This window comes from Trachemys scripta, chromosome 4, assembly GCF_013100865.1.
Source record: "Trachemys scripta elegans isolate TJP31775 chromosome 4, CAS_Tse_1.0, whole genome shotgun sequence".
Classification (NCBI taxonomy): domain Eukaryota; kingdom Metazoa; phylum Chordata; order Testudines; family Emydidae; genus Trachemys; species Trachemys scripta.
In genome coordinates this window covers 105392528-105420037 of record NC_048301.1, presented here as the reverse complement: position 1 = coordinate 105420037, position 27510 = coordinate 105392528, and the positions used below count along the sequence as shown (strand labels likewise).

Here is a 27510-nt window from a genome sequence, read left to right as displayed (position 1 = left end):
GACATTTTGAAAAATGTGTTCCTGTCCTCTCTCTTTCTGTGCATCTTTCACTGCATCTGTGCCAAGAAGAATCCCTCAGGGTGTCATGGATTGTATTTTCAGGAAGAAAGAATACCTGACTAGACTAGCATTTACTAGTATTACCCTTCATGATCACTGTGTCATCAATTAGTCTATATGACTCAAAAGTGAATCTTGCCAGTCATTTTCAGACTTTGGATAATTAAACTCAAGAATTTCTTATGACAAATTTCTTCTGCCTTTGTTTAAAATAGTATAAAATAACTTCCTTTAATTGTATAGCTATATTGTTGGCAAAAGAGAAGGGCAACTCTAACTCCTTAGACACTAGAAAAACATGAGTCCATCATGTTTGACAGGTTAAAACTGGTTTCCCACTACTTTCAATAACAGACACATTGCCACATATAATAATTAAAGCTTAATCCATGTAGTTGTAGGCTATTATAAGTAATTACAGCTATTGAAGCTTATGGATTTAGCATTTTGCTTTTCTTATCTTTTAAACATCTCCCTCCCCACCAAGCAAAAGCCTCAGTGTTTTAGAAAGGACTTTTTGAAGGCCTCGTAGTACAGCTTGGCTGTTAGTTATGTAAGCAGCTGTCTGCAGAAATTCATTAAATGTCTGATTGTGCATAGCCATGTCTGACCCTTGGTGTTCATGCTGAGCTTTCCCCCTGCAGGCTACCTTCTTGTCTCTTGCTGACATAATAGATGTTCATTACAGAGGTGCAGGCTTTACTGATCCTCATCCCAGTAAAGCATGAAGTCATCACTTGGAACTTTATAGACAAAGGTTTACAGTTTTGTGTGGAAAGATTAAAAATACTGAGCCAGGTTTCACCTGGACTGGTCCAGCATTTTAGGGAAAGCTCATGTGCTATCTGCTCTGCTGCCTTCCATTTTTGCATCACAGAGGAGGACCTTCAAAGTGCCCAGGGATCTTTCAGTTTTCTCATATTTATCTCCTATAATGTAATGTCTGCATAATGTTTTGTTTTAAAGTTAACTTAAATCCCAAGATATTTGATTTTTGAAAGAGTACAGTATAGCTGTACCATTAGAGTCAAGTCCTGAAAGTTCTGAATGCCTCCTGGAAGAAGCAGAAGTCCCTGAAGTCAGTGGAAACTGAGGGTACTTAGTATCTCTAAGGGGTACTCAGTAGCTTGCAGGATTGGAACTTTAAACGTCACTTTCTTCTAGAGATCTCAACTGCCTATTTTCCACTTGTTCTATTTCAACCTCCTTTCTCTGCCACCTCCCTGGACAGTGGTAAGTTTTCAAATCATACACTTGTACAAAGTCATTGTTATATTTAACTCCACATTTTTACTTTATAAAAGGGGCATCACAGATCAGACATAGTTTAGTTATGCTAACCTGTTGATTAACATGGTTTATAGTCGAACATAAACAGGAATGTTAAATTCTGTGAGGAGCCCTTCAGTTCACTTTTCCCCCCACTGTTTTTCATATTGAACCTTAAAAGGTGGCAGTGATGAACCCTGTCAATGCTATAGCCGCAAGCTACAATGCCAAAGGTTACAAGGTTGGATACAATGGCCAGAATATGTAGGGGCCTTAGGAGGCCCCTTCTAACTGACAGTTATCCATATGGCTGAACTAAATTGATGCTTATTAGCATCATTATGACTATATGTTTCAGTCATCATATCCCACATGGGTTCTACTGTCAGCATGGGGCTTCCACTCTGTAGCTTCGTGTTCTGCTTTCCAAGTACATATCCTGTAAATGCATAATTGATAATAGGATTGTTAGCTATTAAAACAAAATATAATAATAATATAGTACAACACAAGGTACAATAATCCTTGGCACTGACCAATTGAACAAAAAATCCCCTCCACATCCAATGCCACAGCCTAAAAATTAGCTGACTCAGTAATGGAGAGAGGTCAAATAAAAAACATCTGAGTTTTGGAAGTAGGTTTCTCAATCCACATAGGCAAAAAGTGCTTAAGCATATGCTTAACTTTATGTTCTTACAAAGTCCCAATAGTTGACTTCAGTGGGGCTTAAATTTTTGCTTAAAGTTAAGCATGAGCTTAAGTGCTTTGCTGATTCCTGACCAGAGTGGGTATGTAAAAGAGCAGGGAGTAGAACACAGATCCTTTCATTTACTCATTTGGCCCATGCATGTTTATTATGGACCAGATTGAATAATCACAGTATTGTCAATCCCACATGTTGAAAAATCATAAGTCAGTCCCCCCCAAATCATGAGATTTAAAAATAAATAAATATTGGGTTCTTTTTTTACCTTTTGGTTGTTGAGATTTTAAGGTGCACTTGAGTCATGTTTTCAAGCATTTCTTTGCAACAATGAAGGCTAGAAACATATTTTGAGATGAAATCTGAGATTTTCATGTCATCACATGACTCCAAGAGCTGGGGCTTTTAGAAGAAGACCAAATAACATGAGACTCATGATAAAATGATGAGAGCTGGCAACACTGTGGGCTGTATGCGCTTTGGTATCACCAGGGGACTGGCAATGGGACAGGAATCTCCCTGCCATCCACATTCTGTAGCTGCATCCATCTCTCTTGTTCTTTCTCCTCTGCAGGAGGAAATAGCCATTAGTCTCTCAGTTTCTCCCTGGCTGGTTTGACCAATTCACTGATCTGTCTAGACACAAAATAATTGCAGTACACTGGTGCACACGGGGGGATACTTTATACTGCCTGGAGACATTATACAGTATTGGGAAAGTAATCATATACCAAAAGTACTTTCACTCAATAAATGAGACCTACAGGAAGCTGACACTGGTAAGGTAAATACTATAGAACCACCCAGAAGATGAGGAAGTGATAACTGTATATTGTTATTTCTATACACAATATATATGCTGCCAGTATCACCTGGGGATTGGTGCACTTTGGGACTGATTAAGTACTGCTACACAGTCACTCCATAGATGTTTTGTTAAAAGGCAGAACACCCCACTCCCCAAGTTTCTTAAAATACCTTTTTGAGTTTGTTTCTTGAACTTCATTCTTTTCCCTACTCTTTGTTTCTAAAAATGTGTATGTGCTTAAGATAGAATTTTCTCTTTAACTAATAGCATTATATCCACTTCAACTCCCGCTCCACTTGCACACTCCTTAAACAGCGGTTGTGGTCTCTCATATAAGATCGGTAGGTGTTTCCCAATTAGCTGCTACACCATTCACAAGGTTTTTCAGATGTAAAAACTGGAAAACAGCAACAAGACAAACGATAACATTTTTAGGACTTTTAAGATAAGTACATAAGAAAACCATATACACACGAATCTTGAAAATGGTAGGAGTAAAATCAGAAAACTTGCATGTGGGTGCCTACATATGTGTTTGTGTCCATACACACATCTACATAGTCATTAATCCAAGGGAACACTGTACTTTTTCCACATCATTACTCAGCTCTCCTTTTAAGCTGATTTGTGCTCCTTAATTGCTGTTGTACTTTTAGCAGTTCAGAAACTCTTTGTGTAAGGAAACCTGATTCAGTTCTCTCTAATCTGTGGCTTCTTGTTTTAGAGTTAGTTGATATTATGAACAGCTTCTTGCCAGCAATCCATTCCTTCCTTTACAAGGTTTTACGTCTCTGACAGATTTCTGCCCACACCCTTCTTTTCTTTTTATCTAAGCCACAGCAAATGGTTTAACCACGTCTTGCCTAATAACTTGCCTCTACACCCAGATCCCGTTATGTAAAGCGTAGATTAAATATAAAAAAGTCATATTGTCATAACTCTTTTCATTTCTTAAATAGTCCACTGATCGTTTATGCCTGCTGCTCACAACTTACACACACTTTTGTAGTTTCAGGTAAAAGAACTATCACTAAAGACTGAAACAAAAGTGTTTGTGAATTTGAGCTGAAGGTGTAGAGTGTACAGCTCACTTCCCGCCAAAACGCTAAGGTTTGCTCAGCATTCCATTGCTGTTCCATATATTTGTCATCAGAGTGCAGACACATGTTCAGTCTAGCAGCTCCTCTTTCAGCCAGTGTTTGAGCAGCGGTTAAAAGAAGATGCACTCATGTGGAAAATCTTGGCAGCAGGCACCCTGGATTGTATTACAGCAGCTGCCCTCAACGGGAAAACACTGATATTTACAGTGTGTGTTTTTTCCATGGAATTTTATTGTCTGTGTATATGTGCATAATAAGAATGATCTGCTGGATGTGTATTCTATATTTTTATAAAATATTATATATAGCAATATCTAAAATATAGTTATATATATTACATTTAGTTCATGTGTAATTTTAGCATGAACATAAGGTGCTGGTTTAGAACCTGACTTTCACAATTATGGTAGATTCTTAGCAAATAAGAGAAAGCAGTATTTGAATTTCTATGTTTTAGCCTCCATGATCTTAGATAGCTCCAGGCATTTTGAAAAATCAGCGTGTGAGTGTGTGTGTGTGTGTGTGTGTGTGTGTGTGAGAGAGAGAGAGAGAGAGAGAGAGAGATGTGCTTTTTAGTTCAAGCTTTTATCTAGGGTTGCCAACTTTCTACTCGCACAAAACCGAACGCCCTGCCCCTTCTCTGCATCCCTGCCCCTGCTCACTCCATACCCCCACCCCCACCCCACCCCGTCGCTCACTCTCGCCACTCTCACTCACTTGCTCATTTTCATCGGGCTGGCTCAGGGGGTTGGGGTGCAGGATGGTGCTCCGGGCTGGGACCCAAGGATTCAGAGGGCTGGAGCGGGATGAGGGCTAGGGGTTGGGGTGAGGGCTCCAGCTTGGGGTGCAGGCTCTGGAGTGGGGCTGGGGTGAGAGGTTTGGGGTGCAGGAGGGTGCTCCAGGCTGGGATCAAGGGGTTCAGAGGGTGGGAGGGGAATCAGGGTGTTGGGTGGGTGAGGGCTCTGGCTGGGCGTGTGGGCTCTAGGGTGGGGCTGGGAATGAGGAGTTTGGGGTGCAGGAGGGTGCTCTGGGCTGCAGTCGAGGGGTTCAGAGGATGGGAGGAAAATCAGGGCTAGGGCAGGGAGTTGGGGTGCAGGAGGAGGTTCGAGATGCAGGCTCCAGGCAGCACTTACCAAAAGCAGCTCCCAGAAGCAGCGGCATGTCCCCCCTCCAGCTCCTACAGAGGCAGCCAGGTGGCTCTGTGCTCTGCCCCATCCACAGACACTGCCCCCACAGCTCCCATTGGTTGTGGTTCCCAGCCAATGGGAGCTGCAGAGCCAGCGCTTGGGGTGGGGGCAGTGTGCGGAGCCCCCTGCAGCTCCTATGTGTAGGAGTTGGAGAGGGGACATGCTGCTGCTTCCAGGAGCTGTGCGGAGCCAGGACTGGTAGGGAGGCTGCCTTAGCCCTGGGACCCCACTGCGCCACCAACCGGAGTTGCCCTTTTCAACAAGGTAGTCCGGTCAAAAACCAGACAACTGGCAACCCTACTTTTACCATTCTTTGTTTTACTAACTATAAACATGGCAGCTAGTAAGATGTCCAGAATAGTGACTGTATTTATACAGAGCCCAGAACTTCTAAATGAGGTCCCTGGGTGTTACTTTTATATAAAATTGCCAGTGATTAATAATTATTAATAAAGTTTTGATGCAAAATGAAAAAACCTTCTTTCTATTTATCTCAGTGCTAGCATGCGTTGATGTAATATGATAGCACCTGTTTACAGCTCTCTATTTTTAATGTGCCCATCATGTTAATATCTGGGCTATAATTACCTTAGCTGCATGATTATGAACTCCTGCCTCTGTCAAGTTATATTTCTATTAGTTATTGTAGGGGGAAAGATAGCATGGAGAAATAAAAAATGTCCCTAGCCATTTTATATTCTTCTTTACCGAAGGAAGGCCTACACAAACGGGTATGCCTTCCATTGTTCTCTAAGTACCTGATTCAACAAAGCACTTTAGTACACAAATAACTTTAAGCATGAACGTAGTCTCATCCCTATTCAGCAAGGCATTTAAGCACATATTTAATTCATAGCACATGTTTGAGTCCCTTTGGCTTCAACAGCACTTAAGCATGTGTTTAAGTATTTTTCTAAATATTGATGAACTTAAGCATATGCTTAAGTGTTTTTCTGAGTTTAAGAGAAGCAAGACTTGGGTTCATCCAACAGAGAGTTCCATTGTTGTGTGGTTCCTCCAGAGTTTAACCCTGGGCTCTACCAATCATAATATTCCTGTTGATCATAGTATTCCTGGACGTGCAAAAAGAGAGGTGGTCCTTGAGGCAACCAGACCCTAGCTCATTGAGTGCTCTGGAAGATAGTGGATGCAAAATTGGATGGGCATCACCAGTTTGGTATTCTCTCCTTGATCTGTCCCACTGAAGAGATGACTTTTTTCATGTTGGGCCATCTGATGCTTTAGCATAGTCTTCGTGGCTAGGCATAGATGCTGCACATGCAGTAATGTAGGCCTCCTGTGATAATTGTATGCACTGTAAATACTATGCAACAAACTTGCATCTGAATATGTACCCACAATCTTGGATGTGCAAGGTTTTTGTGCCCCTTAGTACTTGAGATTTCCACAAACAGCATTTGTGCATGTAAATTGGATAGCTATCCAGTAGACATTCATAAAATTATGGCCTGAAGGTTACAGACTGCTGCAATGATTAATGAGCTGTGACTAAAGAAAACTAGGACAGACTACATAACTTGTGAAAAAGACTGTGAAAATCAAGGTGGTGGAGGTTCTTTATTGTTTGTATTGCAGTAATGCCACAGAGCCCCAGTTGTAGACCAGGAGCTTATTGTGCAGGGCCAGCTCCAGGCACCAGCGCAGCAAGCAGGTGCTTGGGGCGGCCAACGGAAAGGGGTGGCACGTACAGCTCTTCAGTGGCAATTCAGTGGCGGGTCCCTCAGTCCCTCTCGGAGGGAAGAACCTGCCACCAAATTGCCACCAAAGAATGAAGCGGCGGCAGAAGTGCCGCCGATCGTGGCTTTTTTTTTTTTTCCTTGCCGCTTGGGGTGGCAAAAACGCTGGAGCCAGCCCTGCTATTGTGCTAGGGTCTGTATAAACACATAAAGAGGTGGTCCATACCACAAAGCACTCACAATCCTTCCCTCTCCTTTTTGATTATGTGCTAAGAAAACTTCTTCAATTTGGCAGTTTTGTCAATTTAAATATAAAGTTCACGCCCTTCCTACACTGCTGCTCAGAAATTTTATCAGACACATGTGCCAGCAAGAGGCTTTTACAACTGCAAGAAAATCCAAAGCAGCATGAAAAGTGGAAGGATGAGCCTGCGGTTCAGACAACCCCAGTCTTTTTTCCTAAGGCAGCAAAAGGAGCTCTGATTTTTTTTTTTTTTTTTTTTTGTTAAGGTACCTCACACAGTTGGGCAGTCCTAGCTAGTTCCAGCCAATTCTTCTTTCTCTTTGATCTATATGCTGTCTGCTAGCATGAGATACTGAATTATCACTACATCCCTCAGGCTGTCTCACAAGTTTACAGATGCAAACCTTCAAATCAAACAGTTTATATTCGGCTGGTTTCTCTCTCCTCCTTCCTACTGTTGCAAACCAGCCAAAGCAAACAGAAAACAGCAGTGCACATTATTTAATTAATTAAAATGACCCAATTTTAAAAAAACAACAACAAAAAAATTCCAGGTATTCATCTACATTTAGTCTTTAGTAAAGGTCAGTGATGATGGCAAAGCCCCTTGGTGATATAAATAGAAAATTTCATTTCAGGCATTATGCTTATACATTTTCATCACCAACATTAACTGGTAATTGGTTGATGATTTGGTGTTATGATGTGTTTGTGTTTGCGCTTAGCTCTTACCTGTGCCATGAGCTTTTGCCTCAGCATTAACCCAGCAATAGTAATATTAACTGTGAAATCAGACCCTGAAGGATTTATGTACCAGCATTTGTACCTGATAACTTACATCTGTAAAGAAGTTGCAACCTCCTAGCCTTCCTTACAAAGTGCAATTCTGCCCCGCTGTCAGATTGTAGTGCCTTTCTTTGGTTGGCCTTGAAAACAGGCCTACTATAAATAAAACCTTCAGTTTTGGAGTTTAGTAACAAAATAAAAGTCTTTTAAATTTCAGAGAGAGAAGTTGACTGGTACTTCCTTCCACTGTCTGGGATTCAAAGTTAATTACTGAGATTTTTTTAAAGCAATAACTGAGATTTTTTTAAAAATCCCAAAGTACTTATGTGCATAATTACAAATGACACTTCTAAACTTGGTTGCTAAACCTTCTAATCTTGAGTGTTATGTGAATGTATAAAAGTGCCTGAAAAACACTGTATAATTTAGTGATGGGAACCATGCCTGATACTCTGACCTTATTTATTATACAAGTATCTCTGAAACTCCTAGGGACAGTAATCCCAATGGTAAGCATTGATGGTAAATCAGTGATCTCAGCCAAGGAATAGGATAATCATCACTGCATGATAGTACAGAATCTTTCAGCGTAATAGACAAGTGTTGTGTCACGCTGCTTTTTTCATGTAATTTAAAAAGTTTATTAAGCAGCCCATTGTTACTGATTCATTCTGAAAAGAAGCTTGAAAATAAAATACTTTTGTGGATCCAATTTTGTCCTTTCCATTTGGCAAATATATTTTCTCCCTCTATTCCCCCTCTCCCCCTCCCCCCATTTGTTTCTGTTCCATTAAACTAATTTAATTAAACAGATGCTCAGGAAAGCATGAGACTCACAGCACATGTTACAGGCACAGGCTGCATAAGCCTCCCACACATAGCTCCACTAATGTGCCTCAGTAGTAACCTGTGTATTCCAGTCCTTGACCTTTTCTGAACAGACAGAGTCAATTGTGCCAAACAGTGACAAACTATGCTGTGGTTTTGTGAAGATGACAAATGACAGCTGGAGACTAGACAAGACCAACAAAATTTATTTTCACTTGTAACATAATCCAGGTTTCTTTCCTAATGGAGGGCTGGGGGTGGGGGAGCGGCAAAGGGATGGAGGAGATGAAGCATGGCTGCTGTTTGTTTACCATCGTGTTTTGCAGTATTGTTGTAGCCTGGATATTAGAGAGACAAGATGTGTGAGGTAATATCTTTTATTGGGCCAACTTCTGTCAGTGAAAGAGACAAGCTTTTGAGTAGGGATGTAAAATGTTAACCGATAAGCATCTGTCCTATCATTAGGTATTCCGGTTAACATTTAATCTCTGGCTGCGGGATTCTGCTGCTGCCGTGCCCCAGGGAACCCGGCTGCCACCCCCAGGTCCCAGTCCCACCCTCCATGCCATGGGGACCCAGCTGGGAACCAGGACCCCAGGTGCGCGGGGCCGGCAGCCGGGATCCCTGTCACATGAGGCGGCAGCGGAGCCTAACAGTTAAAGGTTTCACCGGTAAAATTTTAATACTTTAAATGTTTACTTTTTTTAAAAAAGCTATTTACATCCCTACTTTCAAACTTATACTGAACAGACAGAAGTTGGTCCAATAAAGATATTACCTCACCCACCTTGTCTTTCTAATTTTGTTTACCAGGACTTTTGTCAAAAGCATCACCAATTTCAGTAAAAATATACACCGCTCTGGAAATTATCTTGCTGCTGCAGCAGAGGTATATTTTAGTGTACCGCACAAAAATGGCAGTTACCATATTTTGGTGGTGGTTTAATTTCCCACTCTTTAGTATTTAGCTAAATCATTTCCTTAGCTACAACATTTCCTTAAATGGGGGCTAAAGGGAGGTGAGTAAATCCTGTCCTCCCAAAGTCCATGGGAGTTTTGCCATTGACTTCAGGGGGAAATCAGTGTTTGATCCCACTACAATGTTTCATTTCTAGGTTTTGTCCTAGACTACGAACTCTCTGGGACAAGGATTGTCTTTATGTTGTTTGTTTGTACAACACCTAGTACAAATGGAACCTAATCCCTGTTTCGGTTTTCAGGCTCTGTTTCATATGTAATGACTCTGACAATAATCTAAACAGAAACTGAACTTGTATTGGTATGGCATAGTGAACTGACCCAAGAGCAACATAAAACATTTTAGAACTGTATCTTGAACTCAAATCCTATTAGTAGGACTCTAATTTACAAACCTCTGTTATGAAATTGAACACACCAGAAGTCAGTCCAGCAGCTGTTGTGAAATAATGAATGGTGCTGCTAGAAGAAGGCAGTTGTGATTAGCTGGGAAGACGGGCAGGTAATTGTGATGGATGCAGTAAGCCAGGCTGGAGAAAGCTGGGTATGAAGATACCAGTCCAAAAGAAAAAGCTTCACATACACTCCTTAGAGAGATTTTTAAAACTCCAATAGATTCATGCTGCTGAATCAGGACTTGGCACATTGTCATGTGCCACAGCATAGAAGCATAGCTGAAGTCTGTGTAAGCCTCAAAATAGGCCAGTTCAAAAGGCTGGGTTCCCAGTTCAGCAAAGCACTTCAGCACATGCTTAATTTTAAGTAAAGCATGTGCTGATGTGCAGGGCCGGCTCCAGGCACCAGCCCACCAAGCTTGTGCTTGGGGAGGCACCTGGAGGGGGGAGGCGTGGTGCTCCGGCTCCAGCCGCCGGGGAGAGAGGAGCTGCGGCGGGCTCGCTGCCGGGGAGAGCGGAGCCCCGGCCTCCTCGCTACCCTTCCCCCGGCGCTTTGGCCGCCGGGGAGAGCGGAGCCCCGGCCAGGCTCTCCGCCCTCCCCCCGGCGCTCTGGCCGCTGGGGAGAGCAGAGCCCTGGCCAGGCTCTCCGCACTCCCGCGGGCGCTCTGGCCGCCGGGGAGAGCGGAGCCCCGGCCGGGCTCTCCGCCCTCCTCCCGGGGCTCCGGCCGCCAGCAGAGCCGCGGCGGGCTTGCCGCCCAACCCCCTGCGCTCCGGCCGGTCAGGAAGAGCGGGCCCACAGCCGGGCTCGGCGCCCTCCCCTGCCACGCTGGGCGGGGGGGGTGGGGGTGGCGGGAGGCTTTTTTGCCTGGGGCGGCAAAAAAGCCAGAGCCGGCCCTGCTTATGTGTTTCACTGAATTGGGCCTTAGGTGAAGCGAACTTCAATATTCTTACAATTCTTTATTTGTGGTAAGTCTGTGGGGAAATTGTGGAAAAGGTATGTTGTTAATCTAGATCAACCCTAACTTAGACAATCATAGAATCATAGAATCATAGAATATCAGAGTTGGAAGGGACCTCAAGAGGTCATCTAGTCCAACCCCCTGCTCAAAGCAGGACCAATTCCCAGCTAAATCATCCCAGCCAGGGCTTTGTCAAGCCGGGCCTTAAAGACCTCCAAGGAAGGAGACTCCACCACCTCCCTAGGTAACGCATTCCAGTGTTTCACCACCCTCCTAGTGAAATAAGTTAGACAAGTTAGATGTCTTCCAGTCATCAGGGCCTGATGAAATACATCTTAGAATGCTCAATTAGCTGATTGAGGGGATATCTGAGCCATTAGCAATTATCTTCAAAAAAGCCATGGAAGACAGGTGAGATTCCAGAGGACTGGAAAAGGGCAACTATAGTGCCCCTCTATAAAAAGGGGAATAAGGACAACCCAGGGAATTACAGACCAGTCAGCTTAACTTCTGTACCCCGAAAGATAATGGAGCAAACAATTAAGCAATCAGTTTGCAGAAACCAGAAAATAATAAGGTAATAAGTAACAGCATGGATTTGCCAAGAACAAATCGTGTCAAACCAACCTGATAGCTTTCTTTGACAGAATAACAAGCCTTGTGGATAAGAGGGAAGTGGTAGATGTGACTTTAGTAAGGCTTTTGATACTGTCTCACATGACCTTCTTCATAAGCAAACTAGGGAAATGCAACCTAGATGGAGCTATTATAAGGTGGGTACATAGCTGATGGGAAAACTGTTCCCACAGTAGCTATCAGTGGTTCATAGTCAAACTGGAAGGGCATATTAAGTGGAGTCCCACAGGGATCAGTTGTGGGTCCTACTCTGTTCAATATCTTCATCAAGGATTTAGACAATGGCATAGAGAATACACTTATAAAGTTGCGGATGATACCATGCTGGGAGGGGTTTCAAGTGCTTTGGGGTTAAAATTCAAAATGATCTGGATGAACTGGAGAAATGGTCTGAAGTAAACAGGATGAAATTCAATATAGACAAATGCAAAGTACTCCACTTAGTAACAGTCAGTTGCACACAAACAAAATGGGAAATGACTGCCTAGGAAGGAGTACTGCCGAAAGCGATCTGGGGATCAGAGTGGATCACAAACTAAATATGAGTCAACAGTGTAACACTGTTGCAAACAAAAGCAAACATAATTCTGGAATGTATTAGCAGGAGTGTTGTAAGCAAGACACAAATAATTCTTCCGCTGTACTCCACACTGATTAGGCCTCAGCTGGAGTATCATGTCCAGTACTGGGCACCACGTTTCAGGAAAGATGTGGATAAATTGGAGAAAGTCCAAAGAAGAGCAAAGAAAATGATTAAAGGTCTAGAAAACATGACCAAATTCACGGCCATGGATAACGCATCATGGATCGTGAAATCTGATCTCCCCCCATGAAATCTGGTCTTTTGTGTGCTTTTACCCTATATTATACTGATTTCTCAGGGGAGACCAGAGTTTCTAAAATTGGGGGTCCTGCCCCAAAAGGGAGTTGCGGGGGGGGGGGGTCACAAGGTTATTTTAGGAGGAACTGTGGTATTGCCACCCTTCTGTGTTGTCCTTAGAGCTGGGCAGCACACCGCCAGCAGCAGTGCAAAAGTAAGAGTGGCAATGCTATACCATGCCATCCTTACTTCTGCGCTGCTGCCTTCAGAGCTGGGCGGCTAGAGAGTGACAGCTGCTGACTGAGGGCCCAGAGCTGCAGGCAGCAGTGCAGAAGTAAGGGTGGCAATACTATACCATGCCATCCTTACTTCTGCACTGCTGCTGGCAGTGGCTCTGCTCTCCAGCTGCCCAGCTCTGAAGGCAGCGCTGCTGCCAGCAGCAGCACAGAAGAAAGGGTAGCAGTACCTCAACCCTCCTACAATAACCTTGTGAACCCCCCCAGAACTCCTTTTGGGGTCAGAACCCCTACAATTACAACACCATGAAATTTCAGATTTAAACAGCTGGAATCATGAAATTTACTATTTTAAAAAAAATCCTATGACTGTGAAATTGACTAAAATGGACTGTGAATTTGGTAGGACCCTACCTATGAAAGAAGATTTGAAAAAAAATGGGTTTGTTTAATCTGGAAAAGAGAAGACTGACTGGGGACATAATGGTTTTCAAGTACATAAAAGGTTGTTATAAAGAGAAGGGAGAAGAATAGCTCTTCTTAACCTCAGAGGATAGGACAAGAAGCAATGAGCTTAAATTGCAGCAAGGGCAGTTTAGGTTGGACATTAGGAAAAACTTCCTATTAGGATAGTTAAGCACTAGAATAAATTGCCTATGGAGGTTGTGGAATCTATGTCATTGGAGATTTTTAAGAGCAGGTTAGACAAATACCTGTCAGGGATGGTCTAGAATAATCCTGCCTTCAGTGCAGGAGAATGGACTCTTGAGGTCCCTTCCAGTCCTACAATTCTATTATTCTAATTTTCTTATTTTCATGGCAACAGTGTCAGGTCTTGGATCTTATATCTGACATTTATGTTTGGTTTTGTTAAATATTGTTGTACAAAATAATTGTTAATATATATACATTTAAAAAATTCACTTTTTAAACATTTTTGTATTTGAAATTCCCCTATATAGTTTTCTTTCTGCATGCCAGAAGGAACTATGGCTTGCTACTGTATGAAAACCAAGACACAAAATTGACCACCCTGAAAACAAAATGTAAACAGCTTAAATGGGGAAAATTAATTAGCTTTTTAAAAAAAGATTTAACATTTAATTAATTTAAGATATGTCAATTTATAAACATGATTTTTTTTAAAAAATGTAATGATCCTTTAATAGAAATTTGATTCAAAATATAGTCTTTAAGATTATTGGATGAAAGACTTAGGGTGGGAAATTGTCTGCAGCCCTTGGCTATCTAAGTTTAAGGAGAATGCCCTTTTTATTATCCTTTTATGTCTTGATAATGAAAAATATTGCAAAACCATCAAAAGATCCTAAACCCTTAAAAAGAACTGGCGGCAAAGGCAAAACCCGTTCAGGGTTATTTTACTGTGTGCTTTGACAAAAACTGTTTGATGTTTACCATTTGTTATGTAATAGAATCAGGTTCTATACCCCCAGGCAGAGAACTGTACCTGGACTACTTTTTTTTTTTCCTGGTAAGAAATAACTGACGAGTCACCTGTGGCCCACTATGGTGTTATCACTTTTTATAAAGCTGTTCTTGTGAGCAAATTAAGTTACCTAATAGAAATAAATAAAAATAATCTTCCGATCTATTCTGGAAAGACTTTCCTGTTTGTAGTCAAACATCAATCTTCTCTGAATATGTGCTTGTCATTGTTCATTACTGTATTTTTAGGGAGATTTATTTCATGGGATCCTTACGCAGATTCTGCTATGATTAAGAACCTATATACCCTTGGTGGAAAATTTCCAAAGTGGCATACATGGATTTTACCCTTTGTGGTGACTCTCATTAACAACATCAGTAGAGATTTGTGAGACTCAAGCCCCCATTCCGCAAAGCACTCAAGCTCATGCTTAGTTTAAAGCACATGAGTAATCCATCTCTATTCAGCAAATTCCGTATGCACATTCTGAAATCTCCCTGAAGTCAATGGGGATTGGTCATGTGCTTAATTTTAAACACAAGTTTAATTGCCTTGCTGAACTGGGGCCTTATTCTTTAGAGTTGATTCTTTCAGTAAATTCTGCAAGCAGCTTTAAGTGAAAGGTTTCTTAGTGTATATGGGAGAATGATAAATAGTACTACCTGGTTTAACAGAGATTAAGAATGTGTCTTAATTCAATAGATAAACCTGTTTTGTTGTTTTGTGCTTTTTTCGTTGTTTGGACAAAATCAAGATTCAAGATTAAATTAAATATTTTCTTGAAAATACTACAAAAAAATCTCCACCTATACCTTGTCAAATCATTATCTTTTAAAATGTTTGTTCTGAACTAGTGTGCTGATTTGCAGTCTTCCTAGTTCAGAAATAGTGCACTGATTGCTGGATAGGAGACAGGCAAACCAAAGCTGCTTTTCCTGTCACACATACTTGTGTTAATCCTAGTACAAGGGACCAAACAGAGGCAGAGTTGGTGTTAAGGCTTGTTGAAAAGTTCAAAGTTTTCACACTCTGTAGGGTGCAGTCCATGCCAGGGTGCACAGACTTTGAAAGGGGTGGTACTAGCCAGGGCCGTAGCAACAAAGAACGTGGCCCCCTCCGAACGGGGCGCTCGCTACGCCTCTGGTACTAGCGCCCAGCAAAAAAGCCTCCATGCCTGCAGGCTCTCTTCAAATGCGCTATTAAGTTTGGGAGGGAGAACATGGGGGGAATCTTAAAAAGGAGGAATTGCTAGCCAATGTATGTGGGAGGTCTAGACCATTTTATTTTCATGTGCTACCCTGCAATCCAATTTAAAAAACAATTCCACACTTCATAGAAAGTGGAGGGGAAAAAGTCCTCTTAGATCATCTTTAAACTCTTGCCAATGCAGGATTGTACCCTACAGTATTTTCAAGACTGCTTTGTACTGTCCAGTTTTATCTGACTCAAGTGATGATGGATCTCTGGAGAGACTGTTCCACAACTTAATAGATTTCACTGTTAGGAAATTTGATGTTGCTATTTAGTCTAAAGTTTGCTTTGCTTAATTTCAGACCCTTACTCCTAGGCAAACCTCCATGAACCATGCTAAGTAATTCCTCTCTCTCCTTGGTGTTTCCACCATTCAGATACCTGTAGATCTAATGATTGTACAATTAAATATACACCACCAATGCTTGTATGTCTTCCAGTTTTAAAAAAGAAAATCAAAATCTCAACATAATGTTTATTGGCCTGGTCTTTTTGCATTGAATCAGCACAAAAGTCACAGCTCTTGCTATTTGTATTTAAAGCACTAAAGTGAAAAACATCAACAGTAACAAAAAAAAAATACTGAGTGTGCACAAGGGGCTCCAAATATGATTGTTTTTGGAACCATGAATTTGAATTTCCTGACTTGGGGCCAAATCTTCAACCTCACTCCAGCCTCTTGACATCACATCGGCAACACAAAAAGGCTGTGAAGCTAACTTAACTGGCTACCTACAGATTTCCCATTGTACAGAGAATTTATACTGGTTCTATAGCATCCCTCTGATGGCTTGCTGAGGGGGAAAAAAGGGGATACAACTGGAATGCCCTTCTTGGAGCTCTACACAGCCAGGCCCAATTTAGAGCAACTTTGAGGAGTTGTACTAGGGACCAAACCAGTCCCCAATCAGCTTCAGAATCAAGCAGCAGCAAAGATGGCACAAAGCCATTTTTGCTACACCCTCCTTTTCTAGTCCCTCACTGAGCAGTGCACTGTCCAGCCAGACTGGAACAGCTAGCCTTCCATTGTAATTTTTTTTAAATTGCCTTAATGTTGTTGTACTAACATAATTTTTGTCTTCAAAAGCTTACAGTGAGTGTTTAAAAAACAGTAAAACAATTGTATTAATGGCAGGATTGTATCTCTGTGGTAAATTTCTATGTGCAGATAGGCAGCGAATCAAATTCCAGGTAACATCTTATGCATCATGAATATTTGTTTTAATAACAAGTGAAATGTCAGTGAGCAGTCTATGGATGAAAAGCTGCATTAAAACCTCTCTGGCTATGTCTACACTTATGATGGCCTGCAGAGCAGAGTTTCTCAACCTCCACCGCAACATGCTATAAAAATTCCATAGCCCACTTGTGCCACAACAACCGCTTTTCTGCATATCCAGCAGATTAAAAGCCAGAGCCAGGATTAGGGGGTGGCAAACAGGGCAATTGCCCAGGGCCCCACACCACAGTAAGCACTAAGCTAACTTTCTCAGGCTTCAACTTTAGCTCCGGGCAGCAGTCCTCGGGCTTTGGCTTTCTGCCCTGGGCCCCAGTGAGTCTAACTCTGGCCCTGTTCTCTGATTTATTTTGATGGACCCCCTGAAACCTGCTCGGGGACCGCAAGGATCCCAGACGCCTGGTTGAGAACTGCTGATGTAGAGTGTACACACTGCATGCCCTGCTAGCATGGGTATAAATAGCAGGATAGCAGTGTATTTTTAGCAGTGTAGTGTCCCATTACCAGAGCCTTTCACTGACCTGTATAGCTACACACAGCACTATGGATGTATCCTGTAGTTCACTGTAGCGTGTAGCTACGTGTACCCTACATGCCATCGCCAGTGTAGATTAGGCTGGGGGAAAGAGGGCACAGCGGGACAGTTCAAACTAGTCTGAATTGTAATCATTGTTTTAATTATTGCATATTTACGTTTAGATTTTTCTACTCTGCTTCAAGCTACACATTTTACAGGTGCAGCCATTTACATTAATATATTATTGGGGCATACAGCAGATGCCCTGATGCCAAATGAGGGGCTTTTGTCAAATATAATCTGCAGGAGTGAGATTCACCCAGATGTAGGAGTCCAGCATAAAGACCCCGCACCACTTAAGTCTGCTCTCCACTGGGTCATGAATGAGGCAGACTTGCCAGGCAGGAAGCCCTTTGTTTCATGGAAGGGATCTGTGCATCACACCTGTATATATAGGTGTAGAGGGCAGCAATGGGAATAGCCAGCATAAGGCTCCAACTAGCACCTGATCAGGAATTTTTTGACTAAACATTTTTCCACTGGAAAATGCTGATTCATTGAAACCAAAACTTTTGGATTCAGCAGAACATAAGATTTTTTAAAAATGGTTTACAAAAATAAGTAGTTTTGAGATTGTTGCAATATCTTGTTGTGACGCTGTTGAAAAAGAGAGTTTTGGGGGGTTGAGTCAAAACAACTTTTTGTTTACAAATTTTAGTAAATTTATTCCTTAAAAAAAATGTTAAAAGCGGAGGGGGGGGAGGGAGGGAGGGAGGGAGGGAAGTGTCTAAATTGAAACAAAATGTTTCCGAATGATCACAATGAAATGTTTCAATGGACCAGACGAGGCTGATTATTATTATTATTTTATTTAGATTTTCATTTTGCAAAAAATGTTGAGATTTCAACTTTTTGCCCCTATTATGATATCCATGTATGCACTGATCCAGTAGCCTCAATGCCCTGTGCAAGTTCTGCAGAAGTGCTGCTGCCATTAATCCAGCAGACTGGCTGTGAGTGGCAACATGGTTGCTGGTTCTGCTGTGCTACCATAGCTGTGAGTGGGCGAGGGACCTCTAGAGGAGGGATGCACTTTTTGACAGCCTGACATCCCCACCTGTGCCAACGTTGTTGCAGGGGATGTTATTTTGTAACTCCATAATGACTGCTTCTCCAGGAAGTTAAAGCAAGGCCATGATCCATGAGGCAACAGATCTAAGGGGGATTCTGCATGCCTAAAGAACTCAGTCTCCAAATGGGCCATATACTGTAGTACAGGCCTCAGCATAAGGTAGAGATTCTGGCTTGAAGCAACTCCTTTGCAGGTGGGCAAGGTCTCAGAGCACAAGAGGAATCAAGGGGTAGAGGGGAACTAAGAAAGGGAAACAAAGAAAGAAAAGTTTTAAAATGCAATGGGAAAAGCAAGAAAAAGATAGGGGTGAGATTTATAAAAGTATTCAGTGTTGGCCTAACTGCTTCCAATGAAGTCAATGAGTAATTTACCACAGACTTCAATGGGAACAGAATTCTGACATTTAATGTTGTTATTTCTATATTGTATTGTATTTCTCCTAACAGAAAGGAGAGAGGGGACCATTGTGCGGTTGGAAGGGAGAATATTTGGCTAATCATTAAGGCTACGATTTTGTCATGGATATTTTTAGTAAAAGTCATGGACAGGTCATGGGCAATAAAAAAAAAAATTACGGAAGCCCATGACCTGTCCCTGACTCTTACTAAAAATATCCATGATAAAATGGGAAGGGGCTTGGCAACTGCGGGCTGGCTGGGAGCTCCAGGGCTCCCACCATATGTGGGGTCTCAGAGCTCCATGGTCCCCATAAGCTGGGATCCCCCTGCACCACCTGGTAGCTGGGGAGCTGCCGGGTACCTCCCTACCCCCCCGCCCATGGCAGCTCACAGCTTGGGGGCCTGCTGCCTCAGGCGGCGGGGGTACCTCACAGCTCCCTGCTGCTGGTGCGGGAGGCAGCTGGACCCTGCAGCTCCCAGCCACCAGGGCTGAAGTCATGGATTCTGTGACTTCCGTGACCTCCGTGACAAAATCGTAGCCTTGCTAATCACAGCCCTGGAGATGGAAAGGCAACATGGTAGCATTTCCCCCATGTCTCTTATCTAAGCATTGGCTGAAATGGCTCATCTTAATTACAAGCTTCTCTGCAGCTGTGGATAAACCTTCACGGTTGCAGTGCCTCATTTTTATTACCTTTGGCTCTCCGCTGCATTGTAAACAATGTGTCTCATTATAAAATGAAACGCTTTGTCTTCCAGAATTAGTCTTATAAAAAGTCTGCACTCTACATCCTGAACTGTCTCTAGCTGAAACATATGGGGTGTGTGTGTGTGTGTGTGTGTGTGTGAAATGTCTTCACTGGAATTATTGTTCTTGGTTTAGCTGTTTGACTTCTGCAAGAACTTCTTATATTTAATAGCACTATTTCAGGAAGTAAAAAACAGTTAGTTCAGAGAGCTATTGAAATTAGACTGCAGAGGAAATATTTCTACCGATAGAAATGCAAGACTGAATGGTTGAGTGTATACTGGAAAATATGAAGTGCACGTCACTGTGGGTTACAGTGATAGTATTTTATTACTGTTGCAAATGGCTGTTTGAAAAAGCAAGAACATTGCAGTAAAAAATACAGTAGGTAGTGAGGATGGTGCATGAACTTTTGTCTTCTCAAGATGGCATTTATTATAGTGGTGCCTGCTAGCCCTGCTTTAGTTAAGCATCTGTTAGTATTTTCATTATAAACCCTTATTTTCATAACTTTATAGCTTAACCATAGAAATTTGCCTTAGGCAAAATCTTGGCATGCAAGGACGGCTCTCAACAGAGGAATATGTTTTTAAATTGTGTATTTATTATATTTTTAATCTTAAATTTGATTACTTTTATTTAGAGATGGGCTCAAGGTGCGAAATTCAGAGCCAGACCTTGAAAACACCTTGGGGGGGTGCATAGATATGGCATTTAGTTTAGGCCCACTTCTAATTCAAATTCAGTTGGTAATGAGTAGTTAAGCAGTGATATTACAGGAGCATCTGATCATTTCTGTGCTTCTACAACTCAAAAAAGTCCTATTTTCCTTCAAATAAATTAATATTTTGCAAGTAGTTTATACATAGTGCAGTATGGAATAATGTCTTCAGCAATCTTTTAATTATTTTTAAATGACTCAGAGATTTAATTCTGTCAAATGGCTCAGAGGTTTAATTGGATGAGACTCAAAAACTGGGATGCTTCACAACCAGGCCCAGGCCTGTTTTCTGGATGGAGTTCAGTCTCTTATGATTGGATCCAAATGCTGGATCCCATGTGCTTCTAAGTCCCATGAATCTGGGCACTAGACTTGTCACTGTTCCTAGCTCTGATTTTCTCAGGCGCACTCCCTGGTGCAGATGCCATGTCTAACACTGTTCTTGGGCAGAGGACAAACTGAAGAAAGGGGAGGTTGATAGTAATGAATATTAATCAGAAACTAATTGTAGAAAATTGATAAAGATAGCAAAGGGACATAAGAAGAAATCTATGTGAAGCAGAGTTAAGAACAATAAGGAGCAACTTCTTCTTGCATCTGAAGAAGTGAGGTTCTTACCCACGAAAGCTTATGCTCCCAATACTTCTGTTAGTCTTAAAGGTGCCACAGGACCCTCTGTTGCTTTTTACAGATTCAGACTAACACGGCTACCCCTCTGATACTGAACAATAAGGAGTTTCACTTATTTTAGGAACAAAACCAATCCTAATAATGATGCTGGTCCATTACTAGATAATGCTGAAAAGGCAGAAGAGTTGGATAAATATTTCTATTCTGTATTTGGGGGGGAAAAAAGATGTCATATCATATAATGCTCTTTCCATTCTACTAACATCTCAGGAGAATGTAAACAATAGCTGCTAAATACAGATATTTTTAAATCAGCAGGTCCAGATAACTTGTATCCAAGAGTTTTAGAAGAGCTGGCTGAGGCTTGCTCATCCACTCCCATATAAATTATTCCTGCTTTTGACAAGAGTAATCTGCACAGAGGGCCATTGCTAACCAGAATACAGATACACAGTAATACTGCTTTTGCACCACATGCATAGACTCATTTTGGGAGCTATGATCAACCAGAATTTGGCTCTCTTTCTGAATTATCCAGAAGGCTTTAAAGAACTGCTTTCTTGCCAGATATCCAATAAGGCAGGAAATACCTAGAAAAAAGCCTTTGTCATTGGCCCACATTTTCAGCCCTGATCTTCTACTTGTGGATGTGCAAAATTGTGTAAGCATTAACTCAAGCCTGCACTTTGCAGGTATCAATTGCAAGCATTCTGTGTAGCTGTATCTAACTTATCTATTCCATCTAATTTACTTATTTATATGGTGTCTATCAATGGAGTCTCAGAACACATAAGTCATGACTCATGGATCCAGTAAATGCAAATGCCTGCAAGTGTTAGGCTATTTAAAGGATGTTGGCACTTGCAAAACATAGGTACGAGTTTGTGTCTCCACCCAATAGGCGGATAGATATAGAGGACTGGGTATTTCAGCCCTTCTCCTAGTGACTGGAACCAGATTGCGAACAGAATTGTCTTTTATTTTTAAACTGATTTTTTTTAACCTTTGAAAGGATTCAGTTCACATTCAAGTTTTGGCAAAGCTTTGGCCAACTTCTTTATCTCCTGCAGCAGGGCTAACCAACCCAGATGGATGCATAGAATTCAAAATGTGAAGAGGGTACCTGAAGATTTATCATATTCTTTCATAAGAACTTTACTTCCCTCCCCACCCACCCCCAGCCTCTATTTTAAACTCTTCAGTTTCTCTCTCTAGTTAGGATTAGGCTGTGCTCCATTTCTCCTCCACTTTGGGAGTTTGGGCTGAATTCCCTATGGAACACTTTAAATGTTTCTCTAAGCTCAAGTGGCAGGGATACTTGGTGACAGTATGGGATGGATTGGCCAATTGTAAGATCAGTTGATCAACCATCCTGTAAAGTGTTTGTGTGTGTTTGTCTTGTCCGAAAAAGAGAGGGAAGTAGCTCAGAAAATATGAGAGAGAGAATTTTTGTGTTTCCTCTCTGGGTAGAAGATTGAATTGTTAGTGTCTAATGGTTTATAAGAATGGAGTCACAGAACTGGTTTCTTCCTTCCATTTTTGACCACTCATTGGGGCTGTTTCCTCCCCTAGTACTTCACCCCATACCTGTAATTGAGTTCAGAACTTGTGTAAATAAGGAAGAAGAAACTTCTTCCTTACTTTAGGTGGACTGCCTTCTCCTCTCTAATTGCTCACCAGCAAACTGCTTTTATTCTTTACCAGGGCTGTCGATTAATTGCAGTTAACTCACGTGATTAACTCAAAAAAATTAATCATGATTTAAAAAATTAAGTTCAATTAATCGCAGTTTTAATCGCACTATTAAACAATAGAATACCAATTGAAATGTATTAAATATTTTGGATGTTTTTCTACATTTTTAGATATATTGATTTAAATTACAACACAGAATACAAATTGTACAGTGCTCGCTTTATATTATTACTTTTATTACAAATATTTGCACTGTAAAAATGATAAAAGAAATAGTATTTTTCAATTCACCTCATACAAGTACCATAATGCAATCTCTTTATTGTGAAAGTGCAACTTACAACTGTAGAAATTTTTTTGGTTACATAACTGCCATGCGAACGTCTGTTCTCACTTTCAGGTGACATTGTAAACAAGCGAGCAGCATTATCTCCTGCCAATGTAAACAGACTTGTTTGTCTGAGTGACTGGCTGAACAAGAAGTAGGACTGAGTGGACTTGTAGGCTCTAAAGTTTTACATTGTTTTATTTTTGAATGCAGTTTTTTTTGTTCATGAACTTACAAATGTGGAATTAACTTTCATGATAAAGAGATAGCATTACAGTATTTGTATGAGGTAAATTAAGAAATACTATTTCTTTTGTTTTTTACAGCATAAATCTTTGTAATCAAAAATAATATAAAGTGACCACTGTACACTTTGTATTCTGTGCTGTAATTGAAATCAATATATTTGAAAATGTAGAAAACATCAAAAAATATTTAAATAAATGGCATACTTTTATTGTTTAACAGTGTGATTAATTTTTTTAATTGCATAATTAATCGCAATTCATTTTTTTAATCGCTTGACAGCCCTGTTCTTTACATTTGTTCCTTTTTCATCTATGGATATGACTGCCAATCCTTGTAGACCGTATCCTCTAAGACTCACAGAAGTTGACTTGTTGCACTTTGGGGTGACAATCCTTTCCATTTAGGTTATGGTTAATTTGGTTGGCTTGTAGCTAGTGAACAGGGAGCACACTGACTAGGATGAGATGAAAGATACAGCAAGCATCTGGTTACCCCGGGTCAGCTTAGTGCCTCCTAGCACTCTGGCCTGACTAGATAGCTCCAAGCTATAAAATCCTAGCATTTTGATGACAACATGTTTTATTTTGAGATGACTGGTGCACAGCCTGGTGCTCCCAGAAAGACTCTAATAGATGACTTGAGCCTGAGGATTTACCTCCTGTACTCAAGGATGAGACTATCCCCAATGTCCTCCCCCCCCCACCCAACCCCCTTTTTAAAAAAAAAAATCTTTTTGAAAATGTATACACTTGATCTCAGGACTGCTCCTTACCCGAACACTGATATCACATCTTCAAAGAATGTGCAGTTCACCTTCCTTCTTTGGGATGGTCGGGGTCCCCTCTGCAGCTTTCCGTCTGCTGCTTGCGTAGGGAACAAGGTGCCAGGTCTTCTTATCAACATGTTTGTTTATCACTCTAGTCATGCAGGGTTAGATAATTACACACATCTTTTTGAGGAACTCATTGAGGAGCTTCATAGGCCACACAAGACTTTCCTAGTTTAACCTAGTTATTTTAATAACAAAATGTTAACAGTTGTGATTAAAATCAGAGGGAGGGTTTTTTTTATGTTCTTTATTCAAGAATCCTGGCAGGCTGAGTATACAGAGTATGGCAGTGGTATTGTTAAAGAGAGACGGATAATCACAAATAGGCCAGATCTTCATCAGCATAGCTGTATTGACTTCACTACCGATTTCTGGCCCAAAATGTATACACCTTCCCTACTACCTGCTCAAATGTGTCTTCATTGTATGGGTTCTTTATTCAATGAAGTCCTGTTGTCTTTAGCCCAGTTTACCTTGGAAGTATAGGTGAGTAGTTTAAAGAGATAGGGGGACACACACAATGATCCTGTGCTTTAGATAATGATAAGGACTTCCTTTGATTCCCCCCCCCCCCCCCCCCCCCCCCGAGCTTTGCATCATATCAGTGCAAATACTATATTTAAAGGGCTGCTATGGCTTCATGAAAGAATTTAAAAATAAATCAGACATATTCCGACAATATCATGTGTATTATGTATTTCTCTTCTTACATCCTTAATTACTGTTCTAAGGATATTTACATAAAAACATGATTGCTCAGAACAGTTTTGGTATTGCTGCTTATTCCTTCCTTGAATTTCCAATCCTGCTTTTAGGTCATCACAACTGGTTGATGTGCTGATGTGATTATGAGCTCAGAGGATTGTTTTTAAGTGGGGGGAAGCTGTAAGATGAAGGTAGCTGTCATTAATATTAATGAAGAAAAGAAAAAAATACACTAAAATGTGTCTGAGCCAAGTTGTTTCTAAAAGAAAATTTTCTGTTTTTCGGAGGCCTCAGCTGCCCTTTTACTATTGAGGAGTTTCAGAGACATTTCGCAAAACAAAATTTCAGAGATGATGACTTAACCTAACTAAGCAACTACCCAAGAGTAACACCCAAAACCCAGTTTACACATATATGATCTGTGTCCTGGGCATAGGTTATATATTCTAATTAATAAAGCCAAGTAACATATAGCTGAACTTGGGCTTTTTTATTCCACTAACTTCTAACCAGCAAAAAAATTGTACTTGGTACATTCATATTTAATATAATAACCCGTAGATATGCTTTAGCATCAACTAGCAAACTGCCAGGATTAGCCACAATGTCAAGTCATATCATAAGTACTCCGGCTATCAATGGATCAAACTGCAGGCACCATCTAAACATCGCTCTTGTATGCGTGAAAGAAATCCTTATTCCCTCACTTCAGGAATTTTTAAATTATATCAGTGTTGCATGACATATCCAGATGGTGATTAGGAGAGTACTAATGTTCTGCACAGCAAAGTAAGATCTACATTTTCCTCTTAATTATGCTGACATATATCCAGAATAACTCATTTAAAGCCAACAGAGTTGCTCCAGGTTTACACTAAGGTAAAGAAGATCAAAATTTTCCCCTATTTTTGTTGGAGGTTATCAGCTAGTGCATGAATTAAGTGATAATACTTTATTTGTTACAGGCATTTGTGATTTACTTACAGTGGCTGGTTGAAAAATGTTGTTTTTGGAACATTCGATAGATTGAAGTAGTAATGACTTACTCTGATTGTTTCAGCCCTTGCTCCAATAACATGTGGTCACCAAGGTTAATGAGGTTTTGTTTGTGCATTGCTCCACTCTGTGGGGGTCCATTGCTAATATGTATTTTTATGAACATTATAAGCAACTTTTTCTTCCCTGGGCTATCAGTCAGATGGTTTTCTTTAAATTTTTTTTTGTATCAGTAACTGAACGGAGCAAGAAATTGTAGTTCTGTTATTCATCTATTCATGCAGCCATTTTGACTGATTCAGCAGGTGTGGCTGAGTGCCCTCTCCAGAGACTAGTTGAGATTGAGACACCTGTTAGGAACCAGGATGTAGGTAGTCTTGCCTCACGGGTGGGTCTGGGATAAGTGATTGGGAGTCAAGTTGGAATCAGTAGCTGGGACCAGAGCTGGGACTAGTTGCCAGTGGTCAGGAGAGGAGAGGCAGGAGCCAGAGGCAAGGCAAGGGTCAGACACTGAGCAGGAGCAAGGCAGGAACCAAGAAAAGTATGGGAGTAGAGCAGGAAATGGGAAAGGGGCTGAATGCAGATCGCAGGAGTCAGGCAAGAATGGGGTCTGATTCAACAGCAACACAGAGTCTATGCAGTTGCTCAGACAACCTACCCGAGTCACTTCCTGGCTTAGGTAATGGGTGCAAGCCAGTCAGGCAACCACATGCCTTGGGTGTTCCGGTAGGACTTCCTGTGGCACTGACCTTACAGGATTAATGACATGCTGCTTCATCTATTTCCCTTGGTGGTGACGGGGGAGTTTTAGAGACTCGGGGCCCACATAGCTCTTTACTCCCTACCCTGCCCCTTCCCTTCGCTCCTGTGAGAACAAAGGAGAGACTTTGCTAGCTTCTGGTAGCCGCGGGACTGAACTTTGCGAGGTGGTTGGAGCGCCTCAGGATGACACAAGACAAGCTCCAGTTTTGGCCAAAATCTTATCACCTGCGAAAAAATCAAGGGAGTTGTCAACGTCACCACAAATGCTTAGTGTCTAGTATTTTTCAGTTCAACTTCAAATTAAGTTTGGAATGCACTCACACTTCTAAACTTGGCCTTTTTTTCATGGAGTTAAATTCCATCTCTCGCTGCACAAAGGCCAGTTTTTATTGTGCTCTGAAAGGCTGTAGGTGTAACAGCCAAAAAAACCAGAAGAGAGGAAACCTTCGGGTATAAGAGGTCAAACTGGCCAAAACACTTGATTTACGTTACAGAATTCTGACATGTCTGAATACGACAGAGCAGTCAGTGTAGACCAGGATAAATAATAATCAGTGTCATGTCAGCTAACTGTGATTGAACCCTCCCAGATAACAAAGACCTAGATGAAACAGTATGCAATATTTGCTATTTCTTTCTCTAAAAGACCTTTTCTCTGGAAAAAAAAAATCTCCACCTGTTGCATTTAAGCCACATAAACTCTGCCACGAACATTTATGTAAAATCCTATGTACAAAAATGTAAATTACAGGAACCTTTCAATGGTTAAATTATTAGCAAACATTTGCTCTTATGACTCTAGATCCTAAATATATTGATTATCAAGATACTGAAATTTCTATTAGAATTTTTCCTCCCCTCCCCACCCGCTCACAAACACTCTTCGCAAAATGTTTTCATGTTACTAACCTAGAATGAATGTGTTTTGTGTACACTGAGGGAAAACGGGGCAGGAAGACAATACAGGAAAATGTGTCTTTGTTTCAAGTATAACTTAATTGTGAAGTATCAGAGGGGTAGCCGTGTTAGTCTGGATCTGTAAAAAGCAACAGAGAGTCCTGTGGCACCTTTAAGATTAAGAGATGTATTGGAGCATAAGCTTTCGTGGGTGAATGCCCACTTCATCATGCATCTGACGAAGTGGGCATTCACCCAC

At 41.3% G+C, this 27510-nt stretch overlaps 1 protein-coding gene and 1 long non-coding RNA gene across 5 annotated transcripts in view; one reads left to right on the top strand and one right to left on the bottom strand.

The window, feature by feature from the left end:
* The window catches only part of KCNQ1 (potassium voltage-gated channel subfamily Q member 1), a 553569-nt gene that overhangs the window by 239214 nt on the left and 286845 nt on the right, over positions 1-27510 (top strand). The window lies entirely within an intron of this gene.
* On the bottom strand, positions 1403-5116 carry LOC117877294. The gene is made up of 4 exons (XR_004645672.1): positions 5077-5116; positions 3014-3240; positions 2304-2603; positions 1403-1768 (listed from the first exon to the last, which is right to left on the bottom strand). It is a non-coding gene; the product is annotated as an uncharacterized LOC117877294 (long non-coding RNA).